Genomic DNA, 20,798 nt, shown 5'->3' with positions numbered 1-20,798 from the left:
TTAGGCGCGAGACTAAAGGAAGTAAGAGTACACCGTGCAGCAAAACAAAATAATCAATGGCGATCTTTTCGTGATTCGATAAAGAAAGGAATTTACTGGAAGGAAGGTTCAGCTCCTCAGCGTGATGATCGGTCAGAAAGCGGTTGCCGGGAGAAGTCCCCTTCTCCATCAACTCCGGGGTGAACCATGGCCCTCATGGGCGGATGAGGACATGAAACCCGTGATGACCCGGTCCCGTCACAGGAACTCAAGTCGAGAAAGAAAGGGAAGAAGCTTCGTGATAGCCTCTCGCCCTTGTCTCCAAAATAAATCGAAGACAAGGAACCACCAAAGCCCCTGGAGCCAGGCCCTCTTGCTCCCGGTGTACGGAGGAGGAGGAAGCGATCTCCTCCGTCGTCACCTGGTAGCCAGGGTCTTCATCATAGTCTCGGAGCGATCATCTTTGGTACGAGCCGTCTTTTCTGTGTGACGGTGTCCAGCGATAAGTTCAGTAGCGTCCGATCTCTATATCGGCGAATCGCGCCCTCATGGCGGATCTCGACCACGCCGTCTCATCTCTCCCAGTCCCAGACGAGGAAAATCATCTTGTAGTCCTCCCGGAGTAACTCCGCCTCCAGAAAGGGGTGAAAGCGTCGTCGTATCAGTCGATCGAAGCGGACCAGGCTAAAGGTTGGCGCCTTCCTCTTCGATATCTCCTCCAGGACTGAACCAGGAGGACGAAGCGCTCCAGCTCGATCATGGCCTCTCCTCACTCGAAACCAATGCTCGTAGTGCTCCATGAGGTCGTCGTGTAGCAGCAAACTGATGTTCCGGCCTCCTATAATGATTTGGAAACAAAACTATCTTTAGTTTTGAATGAAATTTCACGAAGTTTGGATAAAAGAATGAAGAATAGGTGATGGTGGTGAATTCTTTATTTACGAGCTCTTCAATCTGTGGGACGGGTGACCACTACTGCCCGGCAGCGAGTGCTCGCTCTCGAGTCTCGGCCGCGCGGGCTCCCGCCGGTGGCGAGCCTCCTGCGCTTTGACGTTGGCATGATCTGGGATCCTCGCTCCTCTCGACGGCCTCTCTCGTGAGCCTCCTCTCGGCCATCATCGGCGGTGAAGGCACCTTTCTAAGCCTCCTCGGCTTAGATCCGCGTCTATCTCCATGGGGTCCTCCCGGTAGAGCCTCATCTGCCTACGTTAAAGCAAATTAGAGCGCATCCATGGCCAGCAGGCCTTTGTTAAGGGTTTTTTGGCCTCAAGCCACGAAACTATCGCTCCTCTGGTACATCGCCGTCTTTGCATATTTGTCAAGCTAGGTCACTAAATGATACGATAAATTAGGTCAAATCAAATCAAGTCAAGCCCTGATTCCGGTTAAAATCGAAAATTTGACATTTTCCTGCTATGATTATACCACTGAAAGGTGTCACGAAAAAGTTGTCACAAATTTAAAATTCGAGATGGTAGGAATTTTACCCCATCATCAAGGATCCCGAATATCAATTTCGCCATGATATGACAATCTAGGCTATTTTGAAGCAATTTCTGGTTCGGGCTTATAAAAAGCAAAATCTCAAAATCGCTCCGAGGCTAAAACTTCGTTAATTCCGCAAATGCATGGTTTATGTTCTAACATTGCTATATCCATTTCTAACATCAATTTGTAAAGCAAATCCGTTTGGGAAAAGCCCCAAATTTTTCGATCAAAGTCGAAAACCTAATTCTCGCGGCTCGAGAATTAAGCGAATGTAAATGATTAATGCAAGATCAAGACACATACCTCGATTAGTCATGTTTAAAGCGAGCTTTTGAATCGAACCTTGGAAATGGTGAAGATTTGAGAGAGTGAGTGGATTTATGTTTTAATGAAAAATAATCCTCACGATTTCGCGTTTTCTGTGAAAGCCAAATTGGGGAAAAGGCGTGAGCTGATATTGCGAAGCGCGACTATTATTCCTTCCAAGGCTCATTTTGCTTTCTCAAATCCCGTTTAATTGACACGTTCATTATGTCTCAGCGAGATTCGTGGGCCCGTCTTTGGTCGATATTTGTCCCGAAGTAGCGGCTGATATTTGCCGTGTGCTACGCTCCCGAATTTCTTCCACGGCAATCAGATGTTCTAGTAGATAAAATATTGTCTGGCCCCTTTGACACTATTTTACGATATTGCTCACTCCAAGATTTCTTCCATAGCGATCAAGATGTTCTGTCGTCGATATATTCCCTAAACGAGTTAAAACGCGAGGTAATGTGTTTGATTCAACCTCAAGTTTTGCCGGAAGTTGGCAGGGCGTATAGCGGATGCCCCAGCGATTTACCATCACCCACTGCCCCCACTATATTTGTGTTTCCCCTTGAGAGTTAGACGGTACTAGTTACTCCGGGGGTCCCCATACCCCAGGCCTTAGCCACCTTTAAGTTGACCTTATTATTTGGCCTCCTTCTAAAATCGATGCTTTCCTTTAGGACCCACATACCTAACAAATCATATATATCACTAGGTCTTGTCTTTAGCTCTTATGCTTACCCCTTAGCTCCTGTCCGCCTCAAAGCGTCTGAGAAAATTCTTAGGTATGGTCTCTTCTTATGGTGCGAAAGCCTCCTTAAGTAGTCTAATGGACTTTAAACAACCCTCCTAGATAGTCGTGAGACTAAAATGTTCAGACGGGTCCTTGGCGGAGCCCTTGAGCGCCTCAGCAACCATAGTGATCGGGTTGCCAATCTTGATTGACCTAATGGCTATACTTTGACTTTGCCTTGTCCAAGCCTCGGTCAAAGTGGGCTCTGTATGAATACCTCGTTTTGCACCTCCCGCAAACCAGGTGATGATTGGGCCGCATGTTTGGTGCGGGCGATTTGTGATATTCGTAAGATTATGCGTCAGTGATTTGCTCAAATATTGTCTTCGACCTCTTAGTTGTCATCTACGTCTGAAATACGGTGCGTTTTGTGATAATTCGTACATTGGTCGGTCAACCAGTCTCCGTTTCCACGATAGCTGTTGGAAATCACAGAGTCGGAATGTTGGAATGTTCCGGATATTTCTATTCCATATTTCTAGAATTTTATCTTTTTGGCAAATAATATCATGTATTCATAAGATAATCGGGTTATTTCCAAATCCTACCATAACTCAAACGCGAAATCTTTCTTGAGCGGAGAAACCTCACGAGAGAATGCTTGACGGGCGTTGCGCCTCTTCGAGGATGCGGTGAGCTGTGCGCCTCTTCCCAGGCCCTTCTTTGCATGTTTACATTATCTTTTTATATCTTTAGAGTTGCTTCGAAAGAGTCTCAAACCACTATTCCTTCACGTGATTAGTATAAATAGGAGCTTTCGTTTCTCGTATTTCGCGCGATTATGTCATGCTCTTCTCCGCACATTCTAGACTTCGTTCTTACTAATTGGCGCTCGTGCTTGGACTTAGACCACGTAAGCTCGGATCTTTTCAAGTGCCGAGCCTGAAGTTGCATGGCGGAGCCAGGTGATTGACCAACTACACTTAATCAACTTAAATTAATTAATCGTTTTCCTCTTTGAGGCACTCTTTTGCGTTAATCGTCGAGGCATTCACTAGTCGATATCTTAGTTCATCTCGTCCGTTAACATGTAAGTCGAGGGTGTAAATTCCTCCTTGTTTATTTATTGTATTTTTCTTTATCGTATCACCATTGTAAAAGTTTATGTCAAAACATCATTAAGCGATTTCCCTAGTCTTTGAAAACCTGTTTTTGCGGATTTCCAGTGGAGACAGACGTCGAGAAAAGACGCAGCAACTGCTTTGCCCCTCTTTGAAGGAGCGCAGTTCTGCTGCGCCTCTTCGTGAAAATAACCCTTGATTCTAACTTCTTTTCTTCTTCTTCTCCTTTGTATTTCGTCTTTCTTATTTGTTTTTCGCATGTTTGTTCTTTAATTCTTTCTATAACGGTTTAATATTCACATGTATGTTGTTCACTCCTCATTAACATGTTTAATTCATCATAAAAATTGTCCACTAATATACTCCATGACACGTCTGTCGTGTACCTGTCAAAAATAAACTAACTAAACTAACTATATAGCTAGGGAAGTCAGGTCGATCTCCACAGGGAGGCAAGATATCTGTAGAAGTCCGTCTATTTGGTCACAAATGGGGGGGGGTTGTTTGAATTGTTTTCTAAACTACGAAGTATAAAGGAAAGAGAAATAAAGAGCAAGAGCAGTAAAGGCAAGAAATAAGTTGAACTATCAGATAGAGAGGGACATGTCAGGATTTCGGTTCACTACGGTAGTCCAGTGACTCAGCTGTAAATGACTCAGACGAATTAATGCGAGACGGATACGAGAAAGGTCCTTTCGGTCCACATTCTATCCTAAAATATCACTAATTTAACTTTCATTCTCGTCAGGGTAGTCTACTGTTCATAGCAAGCCTATTTAGTCCAATCTTTCGATCTAGGATTAATTTTAGCCAGATTAAAGGATGACTCAGAAGCGTGCACTCAACTAAGTCGATAAATACAATTAAATTGCTATATGGTGACAGAGTCTCATAATTAATTCATCTAATTCATTTACTACATCGTCACACTCCTACCGCAGATCCCCTAATCCCAACATGAAAGGGGTTTAGCTACTCATGTCGCTAATTAAACTAACAACAAATAAATTTCCAGCAGTAAACATTATGAAATAACAAGTAAAATGCATAAAAGAGAAATTAGGGCAGAAATTAAATATAACGAAACGAAGAATTAAAGCAAGCAAAAGATTAATTATTATTAAAGGAAGAGAAAGGAATTACAATCCAAGCGAATCCGGCGTAAAGAACACAAAATCCGAATGAAATGAATCCGAGAGCAAGGTTACAGTGAAGAAGAAAAAGCAACGCAGTAAAGTTTTCAGTAGGAAAATTAGATGATGAAAAGATAGATAAAAGATCCTAATAACCTAGTTAACGTAGGTTTAAATAGAAAAAGTAAATAAGGTTTGCGAAATAAACAATAACACGGGCTAATTAAAGCCCATAACAGCGAAACCACTCGATCGAGTGGAATAAAACCACTCGATCGAGCAAACCGTCAGCAGCATCTACTCGATCGAGTAGAAAGTTACTCGATCGAGTAACCCATCTTTCAGCAACTTAAGGATCGAGTAGAAAACTACTCGATCGACCATCAGAGGACGTAAAAACCACTCGATCGAGTGGTAAAACTGCTCGATCGAGTACTTTGTCTTCAAATCAGCTCAAGTTCGCGCCCGAATGCCTCGTAATCCGTGCCATGACGCTTCCTGACGCGGTATCTCACTCTGGAAAATCCCGTCTCCTCTAAATGCATGCAAAAAGGACGAAAAAGAGTACGATTCCACTACTTTCGCGTTCATTTCTACAAAATGGACAAAGCGAACCAAAGTAGCAATTCAAGGCAAAATACCATAAAAACAGTATAAAAATGCATAGAAATACGTGCTGAAATAGGCTAAAAAGACTATATATTATGCACGTATCACTCCACCACCCGCCACTTTCCCCACTTCAACACTCCATATATTGTTTACATTTCTACCTTACCTCATTACACACTCTACATTTTGCATGTGAACTTTTCTCTCTATCTCTCTACAATAATAATTCATCAACTAGTATTCATTATTAATATTACTAAGAAAAGTTAGTGATATTACTAATATTTATCAAGGGAGCAATATTAACAAGTTACTAGTACAAACTTGTTATTATTATTGGGTTAGTTCTTGGGTGCAACTTGAAGGAGACTTTCTTTTTGAAGGTTTTTCAAGAAGGATCATCCATATCATTTTAGCTCAAGAACAAACTAGTAAGAAGAACTAGTTTGTGCCCATTTTACCATATATTCAATGTAAGGAAATTGTTTTTCCTTATACCTTCTTTTTATGCTTTCATATTAGCATGCATGTTACATAGATCACCTAAATAACAATTTATGAGATAAATTAATTTTATTAGAGAGTCTAATGTGGATCTATGATCTTACAAATACTCTCCTCCCTTAATTCCCGTGCCCTCCATGAAAGGGGGGTTATTAAGAACGTCATTGCTCTTTCATGTACAAGTTTTACTCTTTCATAAACTTTTTGCATTTTCCATACCTTACCCTTGAACAAGCAACAAATTCTCTCTTTTTCTCTCTCTAAAAGAAATAATCAAATCTCCGTGAAATTACTCAATTTTAATCTTAATTTTCATAATCAAGTATTGATTCTTATTCATTCATCATTTCATTCTTTAATCAAATTGTAAATAATATTTCAATAATTAAATTAGGGTTAAATAAAATTAGAATTTGTGAAATTAGGTTTATGGGAAAACAGTTGCTGGGTATAACGCCGATGTCGGCGATCGGAAGGTTGTCTGATCGGCGCCGGCGTTCAAGGGGTCGGGATCTCAAATAGTTGGAGGCATGTAGTTGGGCAAGTCGACTGGTCTCAGATGGTGGTCATCTCGCGTCGACCTTGATTGGAATCTGAGGTGGTCGACGATAGTGGTGAAGGTTGGTCGGCAGAGACTATAGGCTGGTGGTGGTATGGGCGTCGTTGGTCGAGGAGGGGATGGTCGGCAGAGGGCATAGGGTAGGTGTAGGAGGGGGAAAGAGGTGGTTGGACTTTATTTTTTTTTTGATAATTTTTATCTTAACAGGGTGGGGGACAGCGAGTCTGGAGGGTGGGTCTGGGCGGTGTTTTCGGCCGACAAGTGGGGCAGGGGAGGGGCGGTGGGGGAAGGTGGTTTAGTGGTTCGGTGTTGGTGGTTGGGTCACACTAGGTGGTGGTTGAAACTTGAAAGGTGAGTAATAATTAGAATGAGAGATGTGAAATGATAGGGGCATATTGGTAAATTATGTACATGATTGAGTAAATCATGTCCATGAATGAGCACCACCCATTAAGAATAGGAGGGAGTAATATTTATCGGATAAAATTATGGCTCGCGTCATTAATTGAACTAAAGAGAACACAAAATTTATCTAGTGTGTTCGTATATTTATGATATACATATGAAAAAGAACATAGTAATATTTTTTTTACAAGTTGAAGTTTGTGACGTTAAGTTTCCTTAATACATTGCCTGAATAATGAAAAGAATTGTTATGTTATTGTAGATAAGAATCGTTAATCGTTAATCGTTATTTGGAATCGTTAATTTACCGTTGCTAGGTTTGAACGTTGGAAATGAAAATAACTTGGTGATCAATCATGTTGTAAACAGAGCAATACTTGTTTACGGATATGACTCTGTTTACCGGTCCAACACCATACCAGAACCAGAATGGAAAATATGATGGAGCAGCGAACGAACCGATTTCAAAACTTCCGAACGGGATCGGTTGGACTAGAACACTACAAGAATCCAGGACCAGGGGAACTACATTAGAAAATGCGAAGATTAGTCGCCAATTTGCTGACAGAAGTAGAGAAACGGGCGACTGAAATCAATCACCAAATTGACGACGACACAATTCCGTGAAATAATTGAACTTGGGGACTGAAAATAATATCAGGGGACCAATTGCAGTTGCCAAATTGGCGACCACCCCCTTTCAGTCGCCAATGCTCCTGGCCCAAAGTAATTGGGAAACCAGCCTTCTTCCTTACTTTATCAAATCAAAAAAAATAAAAATAAAAAAGTTACCATCACCTTCTTCTGCATTCGATCTAACGGTACCAACACCTTCACTGGACCACTGTTAGCTTCACCAGTCGCTTACCACCGCTGCCTTTCCTTCTTCTTTCTCACCTTATTTTAGTAATAATCTAGATATGTCTATTGTTTTTAATTTTAATTATTTAGCTGTTATGAAATATCATAATATAATATTAGTTTGAATGTCCGTGCGTTACAACGGGATAATTAACTTATTTATACTGCAAAAAAAAAAAACGTTATAAGGGTTTAATGTTTACAGTCTATGTCTAATGATTTGTTTACATATTATTAAAATATCTCTTTCAAAAAAAAAAGATTAATATATAAGTGGGTTAACTCTTATTTATAATCATATAATCACCCCACCTTATACTAATCTTTCGATGTGGGATAATTCTACTATTTATAATTAATATATTCACCAAACTTGGATTATTTTTCTAATGTGGGACAGTTCAACTATTTATACGTAATATGTATTTATCACACCTACATTATTTTCAATGTGAGACGAATAACATATTTAAAAGTACACCCTATTTTTTTAACCTAATTCGATATCCAACCCGATTTAATAAAAAGAAAATATTATATTATCTATTAATATTTATACGTTTTTTTTCTATTTTTTTTATCATAATTAAAATATGTGCAAATGATATGAACCTATACTCTAATGATAGAGTTTTTTTAACACAATTATAATTATATTATTTAAATGTAGTATATTTACCACACCTAAATTATTTTTCAATGTGGGACATATAAAATCTATAGGTAGAAAATAAAATAATATAAATTTTTAAGAGCTCTCCAAAACAATACTTAAAAGACTCAAAAGATTTTGGGTTGATGCCTAAGTTTCAAGGATGCCTCTTATTTATAATTATAGAATCACCCACCTTATGCTATATTTCAATGTGGGAAAATTCTATTTTTTATATGTAGTATATTTGTCACACCTATATTATTTTTCAATGTGGGACATATAACATACTATGAAATACACCATCTTTAATATGTGCAAATTTTATGAAATCTATATATACTCTAATGATAGCATTTCTTACCATGAATCTAATAATATTATTTTTATAATTTTTTTACCGACATTATTTTGCCAAATGAAATGTAAAAGTTTTTATATAAAAATTAGAAACATCACTTGAATATAAAATAAGAAATACAAATCGTATATTATAATAACTAAAAAATTTTCCAAAGATTAACTTAGGCTATAAATCATTATTGCAGAGAAAGTAATACAAACTCTTTTAAGAGCTTTCTCTGACAATACTTAAGAGAATCAAAAGATTTTGGGTTATGACTTCTATTTATAATCATAAGATCACCCTGCCTTATGGTAATATTCCGATGTGGAACAATTCTAATATTTATACATAGTATATTCACCACACCTACATTACATTTCAATGTAGGACAAATAACATACTAAGTACACCATTTTTTTCGCACCTACTTTGACATCAACCCGATTTAATAATGAGAAAATACAATACAATCTACACTCTAATGATAGCATTTTTTTTGTCACAGTCTAATTATATGATTTTTATACGATACTTTTTTGTCAAATGAAATATAAAGTTTTTATATCAAAATTATAAACATCACTTTAATATAATATAGAAAATGTATATATATATATATATATATATATATATATATATATATATATATATATATATATATATATATATATATGGGACAGTTCTATTATTTATGTATAATATATTCACCACACCTACATTATTTTTCAATGTGGAACATATAACATACTAAAAAGTACATATCTTTTATATCAAAAAAATTTGGGTTAATACCTAAGTTTCAAGGATGCCTCCTATTTATATTTATAGAATCACCCTACCGTATACTATTCTTTCGATGTGAGATATATAATTTAATTATTTAAACGTAGTATATTCATCATGCCTACATTATTTTTCAATGTGAAAGATATAACATACCAAGAAGTACATGTATCTTCTTAAAAAAATCACTATTTTATACATATTATTTTTCTTTGAAGGTAAAACCACTTAGTCTCGATCATTAGATAGGGATCTCTACATCGTACATATAACGACTCATTAACGCTCTATTACTGCATTCAGAAGACAATTATTAGTAAAATCTTTAGTTTTGTACAGTATCAGGAGACTACCATTAATAAAACCTTTAGTTTTGTATTTTTTTATTTTCTTGTTCATGTTCTTAACTCTTTTTCGGGTAGTTCCCAACGATTTCCACTTTATTTTTTATATCATATCGTAGATAATGGTAGAAAATCTTAAGAACTCTTTTAAACAATATTTATGCGACTCAAAAAATTTTGGGTGGATACATAAGTTCCAAATATACTTCCTATTTATAATCATAGGATCACATCACCTTATACTAATCTTTCGAGGTGAGACAATTCTACTATATATATGTAGTATATTCACCACACCTACGTTATTTTCCAATGTGGGACAAAACATACTAAAAATTACATAATTTTACATACTAAGAAATTTTAATATGTGCAAATATTATGAAATCTATATTCTAATGATAGCATTTTTTACCACGAAAGTAATTATATTATTTTAATAATTTTTTTAACGATACTTTTTTGTCAAATGAAATGTAACATTTTGATATAAAAATTGGAAATATGACTTAAATATAATTTAGGAAATATATATATTATAATAATTAAAAGATTCTCCACTTTATTTTTTACATCAACAATTATTATTTATGATACTTTCCTAAATTTCTCTCTCTCTTTCTTTTTTTCTCTCTCTCTCTCTCTCTCTCTCTCTCTCTCTCTCTCTCTCTATATATATATATATATATATATATATATATATATATATATATATATATATATATATAGTCAAGATCCCATGAAACCACCCATATATTGAGAACCATGAGAACCTATTAGGACCGCCGGATCATACACAATTCCAATGATTTATTTTTTCGGAATATATATAAAACTTAGACGCGCTCTCTATCATTACAAACCACACACTTCTCTCTTTTATTTGACTCCTCATTCGATCACCGCACATCACCAGCTTCTTCTTCGCCGACCACCGCACATCACCAACTTCTCCTTCGCTGACCACCGCACATCACCAGCTTCTCCGTCACCGACCATTGCGTTTCTCTTTCTTCACTGTCATCGACCACCGTCATACTCCTCCTTCACCGCCATTGACAAAGGTAAATTTCCTGTTTAAATTTATTCAATTTTGTAATTAAAAGATATTATTTCCGTGTTATAACAATAGCACGATGATTTTATGTAAAATTTCTATGATTGATTCGATTTTAACCTAAATTGACGCAACTTTGAATTAGTTTGACTAGAATAGAAGTAAATTAGGGTTCATAAATAGTACAATCCGGAATTACTTTGACTGTAATATCAATAAATTACTTCGATTGAAATAGCATCACAGTAGGCTTTTGTGTATCATTGTTTGTAATTGAGATTTGACACGACTGGTCCATTTTTGAATGATCAACCATTTTCAGCTTTTCCTCCGGCTCATCCTCCAGTCAATCCTCCAGTTCATTCTTCGCCAAATCCTCCATCCATGGATCACGGTTAGTTAGTTTTGTTGTATTTGTGATTTTAAGACGACTCGTACAATTTTCTAACTTTAAAATCACCATTACCTTTAGTTTCGGAGACAAGCAAGAAAACAACGGTGAAGTCGTCATTCATTGTAACAATAGTTGCTTTTATATCGGTTGCATTGTTGGTTCTAGTGGTTGTTTGGTGCCTATGCCGTTGTGAGGTGTTTACAATATATGTACAGATTGACTTTAAAGGTTAAAAATTAAAGGGCCTATTGTGAGGTGTTTACAATATATGTACAGATTGATTTTCTGTTTTCCGGAATTGCAATTTTACAATACAACTGTTGTGAGGTAATTGTAGTAGCAACTGTGAATTGGATCTTCCTAAATTACAGTACCTTCAAAATATAATCTCTGAGGGGATGAGGATGTTCCCTGCTGTACCGCTTCTGCTACCTTATATGTCATCCCAGGAATGCACGATAGGCGAGTTCAATATACCATGTGGCACCATGTTACTGACTAACATATGGGATGTTCACAGGGACCCTAACCTGTGGAATGAGCCTGAAAAGTTTAAGCCAGAACGTTTTCGACAGTTCAGATCCTGGTCAGTACAAATTACAATTACTGCCCTTTGGGTTAGGAAGAAGAAGTTGTCCGGGAGCCAGGTTAGGCACTCGAATGGCCGGGTTGGCTTTAGGGTCACTGATTCAGTGCTTTGACTGGAAAAGGGTCAGTGAAAAAGAAGTGGATATAATAGAAGGAAAAGGGCTTAACATGCCCAAAGCTCTGATTGATGAAGTTAATATGTGGTACTTGTCGGCAGATAGTTTTGAGTAGAACCTACATTACCGTTTATAATATCTTTGATATATTCATTACTGTTTAATATTACGAATATATACATTTTACTTATTCAAAAGCTAATTAGCTCAAATGGTAGAGCATTGTGCTATGCACAAAATGCGGGTTCGACTCCCTTATTGGCTATGAAATACACCATTCTTTCTTTTACTGAAAAATTATGTATGTAATAGGTAATACTATTTCAAGTATGACATGTATGATAATAGTTTTGGTACATATGCTAGTCTGTGAAATGCTTGTATGCTTGTCTTAAACTTCTTGGTCGGACTCACTTGGAGCTTAGATTTCGGTTACTTGTCGTTAAGAGCACCTAGACCAAAACAATATTTATAACTTCACAAACAACTCTACTATTAGTACAGAGGCAAGTAAAGGTCGGATCCCAAGGGACAGGTATTGATGTAGGATTTTCGATTGCAAGTAGCGGTGTCTAGGGGTGTCACAATTTGGGTTGAGATAAGAAGATCACTAAACTAAATAACAATTAAAGTAAACAAGCAAGATGGCTAAAATGAGATGTAAACAATTGATTAAAAGCACTAGGGTGTCATGGGGTCATAGGGGATTCATGGGAATTGATCATACAAACATGTTCTCAAATTATAAGCAAGCAATTATTGTTGTGATAGGATCGAGTTGGTTTATATCTTACAATCCTAGGAAGGTTTGGGTCCCGGAGCCGAATCGATTAGATTGTACAACACCTACAAGTCGACTTAATCCTCCCTACTCAACTATATGCATGGTCTAATGAGACTCGAGTTGATTTATGTCTTACAAGTCTCATTGAAAAGGTAAGTGATGGGTAAAAAATGCAAGGATTCATAGGCTCGCATTTCATCAAACATAATATGTGCATAAGTTGAGATCACAACAAGCAAGCAAATAAATTATGAAAACATATTAAATTAAGCATGAATCATCCCCATGTTGGTTTCCCCTAATTACCCATTAACCCTAGTTAAGGAAACTACTCACTCATTATCAAGTTTAACATATTAACAAGATTGTCAATCATATTAACAAAACAAAAATGATGAATAAATGAAGATCATTAACAATAATTAAAAAGGGATTAAGAGAGTTATACCTAATGATGATTCCAAAATAATAATGCAAAGAATAAAAGAAGTACTTGATGATTGATGGAAGGTTTTCAATCTCCCAATAAACCCAAATAATCTTCAATTACCCAAAATAAAAGATGAACAAAAGAGAAATTAAGGAAATGAGATTTGTATTAATATTTGATTAGAAGTTGATTACAAGATTAAGGAAAGATTAGAATGATATAAACTACACTAAAGATTGATAAAAATAACATGATAACCTAATTAAACTAATCGGGTATTTATAGTGGGGATTAGGTGTACAAATTAGGGTTACTAAGGGCTTAAATGACGATTAAGTCCTTGAGGAATCGCTCCTCTCAAGAAAAGATGCGGGTCTCCTTTTTGCTAGTCTTCCAAAAATATGCGCATCTTCAATGGAGGGAAGAAGAGGACGTGTTCTCCTGTAACACAATCAGGGCATCCAAGGGTCGGGACGAGCGGATTCTCAGGTGGCTGGACGAGCGGCCTTCAAGCTTGAACGCTCGGATTCTGGCAGTTTTGGACAGGCGTCCCGATGGTTAAGACGCTCGTATTTTGTCCCAGCCTTCCTTTTTCTTATTTTCTTCTTTCTTCTTCCAACAATCCTCCGGGATCTTGTCGAAGATGCAAGGATTTCTTCATCATTGCCCATCTACTACAATATGTACAAAGGCCTTCTAGTCTTGTCTTCACTTTGATGCTTGGTCATTGAACGTAATCAATTTAGCTCTATTTTGCCATGAAAATGCAAGGTTTGCACTCCTTTCCTACCAAGGAAACAAAACCTCAAAGAATATGCAAAACAAAGAACTAAAGATAGTAAATGACCAAAATATGCACTAAAAAGCATAGGAACGAGGCTAATTCGGGGACTAAATATGCTCAAATATTGATCACATCAAATATCCCCAAACCGAACCTTTGCTCGTCCCGAGTAAAGAGGTGACAAAACTAGGACCCTTATTTAAACTAGGGTTTTTTGTCAAAAACTACCTTATATATTTAGGGGTATTTGTAAAAATACTACCTTACATTATTTTTTTTGTTTTCGACTACCTTTGGTTTCTTTATTTTTGTTCAATAACTACCTATGCTAAGAGTCTAGACGGAATTGGCCAGATTTTTGGCTTTAACCTATCTCGCATGAGTCCTTTATGTTTCAAACTTGCTTAGACCCTATTTTGGGAAGTCATGATGTACTTACGCTTAACTTTAAGAGATGTTCATAGTTATTATTGAAATGTGAAAACATAAATTATGCTTATTTGAAGTTAAATTGTGGTTTGAACGCACTTGATCATTGTTGTTTTGTGTTAAGAGAGTAATGTGAGATAGGTTAATGTCGTTAAATCAACCAAATTTCGCCATATTTTCAGCATAGGTAGTTTTTGACCAAAAAAAAGAGAAAATAAAGGTAGTCTAAAACAAGAAAAACAATATAAGGTAGTATTTTTACAAATACTCCTAAATATAAGGTAGTTTTTGACAAAAAACCCCTTTAAACTATCCTACTAATATAGCCGACATGAGACAATTAGTGGGTCTCACTCCGCCCCTTCAACTCACAACAAGACAACCACGAGGTAGGATGCCTTCTTGTAAGGCAAGGTGGGTCTTGCCAAAATGGCGACACATCCAAGCATTAAAGCACACAAAACAAGTAATGGATGCATCTACAAAAGAATAGCCACTTTCCTCATCTAAGTGGCGGAAATTATCTAAAGGGGAAGCAATTCAATGGTACACACTCCTTCATAGATATGGTTTTTTCAAACTACTAAGCCTAGAAGGATACCAATAAATCACCTCCAAGTTGTGTCAAGCTAGGGTACTTTTGTCCTCAATCGTTAAATGTTTTTGTCAAGAATAGACTCCCTATGGTGTTAGAAACACTGGAGGATCGCGGAATTCCCCTTCTTGCCTAGACAAGAAGAAGAGCCGTCCCCTCTCTACCATGCACAAAAATGGATATGATGGATAAAGGGATCAATACTAATTGAGTTTCATTTGGGAGTTTGCTTTTGTTGTTGTTTTTCCCCCCAATTTCTTGTGGCATTTGACATTTGAGAACACTTTTCTTTTTGCCATTTCTTTTGATTTTTGGCATTTCAATACTTGACAATTTTTCAACTTTTTGCATTTTCTTTTGAACATTTTCAAAGTCACCCCATTTGTAGTGAGGGTGCTTATATTTGAAGCATAAGAGTTTTCATTTTTGTTACTCCTCTTTTCTTTTGATGCAATTGCAAACTTTTTTGACTTTCATTTCATTTCTTGAACTCAAATTTTGAACAATTTTTGTGCCCATTCACTTTGATGACAAAATATGGTAGAACATGGATGAATGATGGTTGCATGGTTTCAAGGGTCACCTTGGAATAAACGGTAGCCAAGGAGTTATCATACCACAAGGTACTCTTGAATAGGCCTTAATCCATGGATCAAAGGATACTAGCATGACACATCCTATAGGGTGTTTTACAAGTATTCTAACAAGCAAAGTCTTAAGAAGAAAAAGTATCTACTAGGGCCTATATACACTTGTCAATCTTCCCAAATAGACGGTTTCACAAAAGTTTTCCTAAATGCAACTATATGCCATGATGCAACTAACATATATACATCATAATGCATATGCTTCTACCAACTAGTATGCCAAATAATCTAAATGCAAGTCCTAAGTTCACATTGTTTATACCGTATCAATCAAAATAAAGCCACATAGTCATTAACATAAAGAGGAAAAAGGAGATTGGAAAGATCATACCATGCGGTCTTCAATATCCTCATGTCTCAGATGTGGCGTAGTCAATCAATGTGAACAAGGATGAACAAAAACAATATATACAAAACAATATATACAAGTCTACACTAAAAAGGAATGAACATGTTTTTGATTTTTTCAATTTTTCAATTTTTTTGGATTTTTAATAAAAGTCAAGTTAGAATTTCCCATCCCCACACTAGTATGGGCATTGTCCTCAATGGCCAATACGATAGGAAATTATGCAATGAATATGCATGATTTCTAAACTAAATGCAAACTATACTAAACTACACTACATGATGCATATGTTTTTGTTATGGCGGAGAGCATAATTTAAATTAGCTCCCAATACATATGCATGGACTTCCCCAAACCAAAATAGACATTATTTCTAATGTCTTGAATTTCGGGGGAGTTTATGCACATGGAATGCAATGCATGAAACTAAAGATTGTCATTTTGGATTTTACAAGTTGGGAAAAAAGATAAAGAACACCTTAATGAAGCCAAGGTGTTAGTCCTCCAATATTGCTAGGACTCCACAAAATAAATGATCAAGATAAAAAAAACAAGGGAAGTAGACAAACCATAATGGAGGTGTAAGAATGTAGGAGTCTCCAAAGTTTACTAATCTTCACCCATCGTATCACCATCATCATCATCATCCTCTCTTGAGGTATCATCAACTTCCATAGATGTGGAATCATGTCCACTCTTACTTCCACTTGCTTGTTCTTCCTCACTTTCCTCTTCCTATTCTTGAGCTTGTTCTTCTTGAACGTCTTCTTCTTGAGCACCACCCTCTTCAACAACCATCTCCTCTCCACCCGGTCTACTACCACTAGGAATGCTAGGAAAGAATACTTCCATATCCGCCCAACTAGGCAAAGGACAAAACGGATCAAAAGTCCTTGCCTAGCTAGATGTAGGAGGGGCGGATATTGGGCCTTGTAAGCATCCACTCTATTATTGTAAGCTTGCTTGTGCATTTCCCTCATGAGTAGTGTCAAGTAATCATTTCCACTTCGACATCCTTGGGTTTGAACTCTTGGTATTCAAATGGGTAAGGTGGGGTGATAATGGAGGAGGAGGGCTCGGCAATTTCGCCTCTTTGTTATTGAATGATAAACTCGGTCTCTTCGGAGAGTGGGAGAAGGTAGTTCAGTCGGTGAACATTCAATCGGCAAATTTTGGAAGGTAAGGTGAAAGATCTAGCTTGATTTATTTAACCACCCATTTGTCGTCAAGAGTGTCGTGCTTGACCCACTTGAACTTGTGAATCATGGTGTCCATATCAATAAGATGGCCTCCTTTAACCGACACATAGGTGTTGTTTTTGTTGAAATCCCGGTTAAAATGTTAGCTAAATGGGTAACTAGTCCTCCATTTACAATAAAGGCGGTGCCTTCCTTGCCACAATCGACATTAAGCCATCGTTCAACTAAAAGTCTTAGAGCATTGTATGGCTTGGTAAATTCCCTCCCAATGTTCAAGGAAGGCCTTAGAAGAATACAATCGAGTTTGGTAAGATGATTTGTGCCATTTCTAGCTATCAAAGTATACTCAATGACCTTATGCCATACTATAATGCCCGGATGGTGGACTAAGAGAGCACGACAATCATGAAAACGCACGAATTTCTTCCCGGAAATTACCATCCAAAGAGGAGCGGGGTCATACTTGATAGGAGTCTTTATAAATTTCGGGTTATCACTAAGGCCTAATATCTTACACAATTCGCCATAAGTTATGCGTCTATCAACATTTTCAAGACGAAACTCGATGTTGGTTCGAGTCTCCACCCTTGTGACTTTCAAAGAACTTAAAAATTCCAAGGTGAGGGAGGGGTATGTCAATTCCTTCATTGTAAAAAATTTACCCAATCCCATAGACTCAAAGAAGGTTTTGGTTTGTTCAAGAACACCCAATTTTGACAATGCATCTTCACAAATAAACTTAGTAGGCATGATGGTTTTCTTAGCAAAGAGAATGAATTTCTCCCTATGAGAGTCGGAAGTGAAAGTTACCTCCGGATAATTGGATAATTGTTCAATGACCGGAGTTGTTGATGTTGTAGCTTCTATAGGGGGACCTTGTTGAACCTCCAACCTTGCCTCATGGACTACCAATGCCTTTGACAATTGTTTTGCTTGAAGTGCTTGTTGCCTTTTGGAAAGTGTCTTCTTTGGGGGTGCCTTGTTACCTCATTTAGTTCTTGCCATTCTCCTTTGCTTGATTACACCAATGAAAGATTGAAATCTTCAATTTTTAGTGATACCCAAATCGATTTAGGATTAATGTTGTTTTGTATCCTAAAAATCGACTCAAAGGTTGAAGATTTTGGTGTTTGAATCACTTGTTGTTGCAAAAGGAGTGATTAATTTTTGTTGTGAGGAAGTTTGGATTTGATTTGATTGAATTTGGTTGAGGAAATTTGGTTTTGTTGATGGAGAGGATGAGGGTTTTGGGGGGTTTTGGGTAGTGGGTAGTGTTTGTAAGTTGAAGAAATGAGAATGGATGGGAGAAAAGGGTTTAAAATGAATCGTTATTTTTGAAAACGCAGCAGAGGACGAGCGGCTTTGTCATCGGGACGGGCGGATTCATCAATGTTTAACCCAGGAAAATACGCCACAGGATGAGCGTCTTGCTTCTAAGACGAGCGGATTCTTCCTTGAGGGACGAGCGTCTTTCTGGAGGGATGCTCGGATTCTCTTACAGAGAAATTCCCAGTCTTTTGCTACTGAAAAAGACGAGCGTCTTTTGTGAAAGACGGCCGTCCAGAATGAGACGAGCGGATTCTCAGCTGAGACGCTCGGATTCTCTTACAGACCAGTTTTTTGTATTCTGCAGCTCTACCGACGAGCGACTTTGGACTCGGGTTGTTCAGGACGAGCGGATTATCCGTTTGGACGCTCGGATTCCTCCTTGACCACACGGATTCAGGTCCATCCGTGGGTACATCGTAACCCGTGTCATTTTCATTTTCATTCTTCAATTCTCGTGTTCTTCATTGTAGGGGCACTACAAAGGCATGAATCGCCTAGGCAATTGCTATCTCCACACTAAGGTAAAGCACTACACATCAATAAAATCATAAGTCCCTCCCTCACTTCTCTCAAAATGATGAATATCTTGATCAAGGCACAAAAATAAATCCAAAAATGACAAAGAATGCAATGTAATAATTGAAATATAAGTTAGGGAGTTAGAATATTTACAAATGGTGGTTTAGGGAGGACTCCACCAAACTCTCATCCAATGTGAGATGTCAAGGGGGCATGTTCAAGGTGTTGTTTGTGACACCCTCATTCATTGCGGAAAAATAAACACGTAATTCTAGAATAAAACTGCATGGATATGTTTGTAATAGGTTCATTTGGGTAAAAACATCAATTTTTAAAACCAACTTTATAAAAGTATCCAAATGGGAAGGTGTCAAACATGCAAGGTCTAAAATAAATCTCATAATAAAACATCGCTAAAGTCGCTCAAAGTTATACAACCCAAATATGATAAAGGGAGACATATGTCCCTAAAAAGTATATAACATAAAAAGTGTTTAAGGGTCTCAATAAAATAAAGCCAATCTAGGTCCCAAGGTTACCCCACACTAATGTAAAGCATCACCTACACATCAATAAAATCATAAAGTCCACCTCCCCCACTGTCATCTATAACAAAATGAATATGAATATCTTGATGCAAGACAATCGTGCACAAAAATAAATCCAAAAATGACAAAGAATGCAATGTAATAATTGAAATATAAGTTAGGGACAGTTAGAATATTTACAAATGGTGGTTTAGGGTAGGACCCCAGTCCAAACTCTCATCCAATGTGAAGACCCATTCACAGGGGGTCCATGTTGGCAGTACTTAAGCTGACCACATACTTCTAAGAGTGTTGTTTGTCACACCCTAACTCATCCATTGCTAAGAAAAATAAACACACTCGTAATTCTAGAATAAAACTCACCTAAGACCTGGATATGTTTGTAATAGACAAGTTCATTTGGGAGGGGCAAAGAGTAAAAACACACACACAAATGATCATACACACCCTAGCATTTTAAAACTACGCAAGAGCATATTCCCGACAATCCAACAATATCTCCAATAAATAATAATCCAAATCCAAACAAACAGGGAAACAAGCTCAAACATGCAAGGTCAAAAATAAATAAGGCATCCAAAGCATCCAACAACCAACATGTGAAATGATAATTACAAACATCAAGGCATAACATAAAACATCCAATAAAACGCTCAAACAAAGTTATCCCGCGACAACCAAATCAAATATGATAAAGGGAGACAATTAGTACTCCCATGATAAAAGAGTCTCAACACACCATAAAAGTGTTAGAACCAAGGTAAGATGCATACCCAACAAGAAACTCAAAACCCAATCTATAACAACAAGTTTAGTACTCGACTATAACAAGGGTCAACTTCAAACGGTCATAACTGTTTAAATATCTAAATAAGGGGAGATGATAGCATTTTACGGTTCTAACGGTAGGTCATAAGCCTCAAACAAACAAGTAACGAAGAAGTTATGGCCATTTTACGAAAACTGGTCAGACCTAAACCGCAACTGATAGTGGCGAGCTGCGGTGTCGGCCGGAGCATGCGGTGGTGGCCGGAGCCTGCGGCAAAGGCCTGATTACCACGACACATACGGACTAAATCTTCATCCTCAAGTCAATCTTATATTATCATTACAATCCGATTGAACAAGAACATGTAATTAACAAGGAATTCCACATGTATACTTGGGAGGAAATCAATAGTTTACAAATTCAAGCAACATT

The sequence above is a fragment of the Silene latifolia genome, unplaced genomic scaffold (genome assembly GCF_048544455.1).
Source record: "Silene latifolia isolate original U9 population unplaced genomic scaffold, ASM4854445v1 scaffold_259, whole genome shotgun sequence".
Taxonomy (NCBI): domain Eukaryota; kingdom Viridiplantae; phylum Streptophyta; class Magnoliopsida; order Caryophyllales; family Caryophyllaceae; genus Silene; species Silene latifolia.
Note: the sequence above shows the minus strand (reverse complement) of the source record.